The 2,500-nt window shown below is 44.8% G+C and overlaps 1 protein-coding gene across 3 annotated transcripts in view; it reads left to right on the top strand.

Moving 5' to 3' along the window:
• Positions 1 to 2,500, top strand: part of LOC123517792 (epidermal growth factor receptor kinase substrate 8-like) — a 101,623-nt gene that overhangs the window by 11,009 nt on the left and 88,114 nt on the right. The gene's annotated exons all lie outside the window — the stretch shown is intronic.

Raw genomic sequence — 2,500 nt, 5'->3', positions numbered from 1 at the left:
ATGATATGACAGAATCTATTGTTTTTCCTCCCACAGTCAGCAGCGTGCGTGATGGAATTTGCGTTGCTTGTTTATATATTTCTTGCCTCGGTCTTCACGCCTGAGAATAAGAGGCGGGAGGTGGAGGTGGAGGTGGAGGTGAGGGGAGACGGAGGGAAGTGTTCTGTGTCAGCGGGAAAGAGAGGAGGGGAGGGGAGAGGAGACGAGACTTGCTTTTGCCTTGATAGGAACGGTAATGTCTCCTAAGGTATATATTATGTTAATTTCCTTCCTCCTCCTCCTCCTCCTCCTCCTCCTCCTCCTCCTCCTCCTCCTCCTCCTCCTCCTCTTCCTTGCATTTTCTTGTCTTCTCGTCTTCACCGTTCTCATCATCATCATCTTTGTTCTCTTCCATATTCTGTTTCATCTCCTCCTCCTCCTCCTCCTCCTCCTCCTCCTCTTCCTCTTCCTCTTCTCAATAACAGCGAGTCATATGAACATTATCTTTCCTTTCTCCTCCTTTCTCCTAACTTCCTGTTCCCCACCATCACCACCACCACCACCACCACCACCACCACCACCACCACCACCACCACCACCACCACCAATCATCGCTTTAGTGAGTGTTGCTTTTTCTTGAGTCAGTGTTTATTTACCTGGAATATGCTTACCTGTCCTTCCTCTTCCTGACATAGCGGGAAGTGTACGTCAGGTTACATTACCTTGCATTAGATTAGGTTAGGTTAGGGTAGGGTAAGGTAGGTTAGGGTAGGGTAAGGTTAGGTTAGGTTAGGTTAGGTATCCACGTACAAGGGAGCCACGTGGTTCTCGCAATGAATGTGGGAGAGAAAATATTGGTGATTTATTGGTGTGTGTGATGAGTGAGTGAGTTGATCTGTTTTTTTTTAGTGAGTGTGAGTCATTTTGTTGGTCGTTAATGGCTTAGCAGGTGTGTGTGTGTGTGTGTGTGTGTGTGTGTGTGTGTGTGTGTGTGTGTGTGTGTGTGTGTGTGTGTGTGTGTGTGTGTGTGTGGTACAAGGCGGCATTTGATCCTTTCTGTTATGCGTCACCTTCGTTAGAAATACTTCACTTTTTTCGTGTGTGTGTGTGTGTGTGTGTGTGTGTGTGTGTGTGTGTTATTCGCAGAACGGAAAAGAAAAATAATGTAAAAAAAAAAGAGTCAAAAAGTCTGGATTGTCACTTCCTCGACAAGGAGGAGGAAAACACACACACACACACACACACACACACACACACACACACACACACACACACACACACACATTTTGCAGCTATTTTTGTTATTTTTTTTTCCTTCTCCCTTATTGAGCGAATGGAAGCAAACCCAAGCACAGTGAGGAGGAGGAGGAGGAGGAGGAGGTGAGCGTCTGAATCGGCCTTGGGAGGGAATAAGAAGGTGGTCTGTATAATAACGTAATGAACGAAGGTTAGCTAAATCTTGCTGCATGAACGATTTATTCTGACGAGACAATGACAAACCCAGCTTTATCATTATTTTCATTATTATTTTTAAGGTTCCTATTTATTAATATAATTTCTTCTTTACGAGCATTACAACTTCCATTATTTTCAGTCATCGGAATTTTATATATATAATTTTTCACAGATGTATATGTAATTGGCAATTTTATCCAATCAAATCGTTACAATTTTATATTCCAACGCTGCAGAATTAGTGATGATGATGATGTGTGTATGTGCGTGCGTGTGTGTTCGTGTTCGGGAAGGTGCGTTGAGTACATGTGTGTGAAAGTGAGTTGCGTTAGTTTTGGAAAGTGAGGTGAGTGCATACGTACATCCATGACCTGTGAAAGTGCGTGAGTAGATGCGTGGGAGAATGAGCTCCGTTATTTGGGATAGGCGTGGGAAAGTGAGTGCGTTGCCTGGGAATAGACGTGAGTGCGGGGCGTGGGAAGGGGCGGCGCAGTGTGGTGTTGGGCGTGGTGTGGTCTGGTGTGGTGTGGTGTGGTGTGGTGTGGTGTGGTGTGTTGTGGTGTGGTGTGTTGTCGTGTGGTGTGGTGTGGAGAAGCCTGTGCCTGCAATGACGTCACTATGGGTCTTCCTTCAACACACACACACACACACACACACACACACACACACACACACACACACACACACACACACACACACACACACACACACACACACACACACGCGAGAAAGGAAGACAGACAAGAGAAGGGTTAAGGTGCTTCTCTGTAATAACGTGCGAGACTAAAGAGCTTAAAAGTGAGGCTTAGTGTTAATCCTGCCACTGCTGCTGCTCCTAAGACGTTTGTTAATTCATTACAGTAACCTTGGATATTTTAACTGTGGCAGAATAAAGCTTTAGTCTCTTAGATTAGATTAGGTTAGGTTTTAATGCGAAACTGGTAATGCTACTTTGGTATATGTGCTCTCTCTCTCTCTCTCTCTCTCTCTCTCTCTCTCTCTCTCTCTCTCTCTCTCTCGTATGGTAAATAACACACAAATGTTTAAAAATATTCAAATTCCACAC

Source organism: Portunus trituberculatus, chromosome 42, assembly GCF_017591435.1.
Source record: "Portunus trituberculatus isolate SZX2019 chromosome 42, ASM1759143v1, whole genome shotgun sequence".
Lineage (NCBI taxonomy): Eukaryota > Metazoa > Arthropoda > Malacostraca > Decapoda > Portunidae > Portunus > Portunus trituberculatus.
This window is presented reverse-complemented; position numbering and strand designations above follow the sequence as displayed.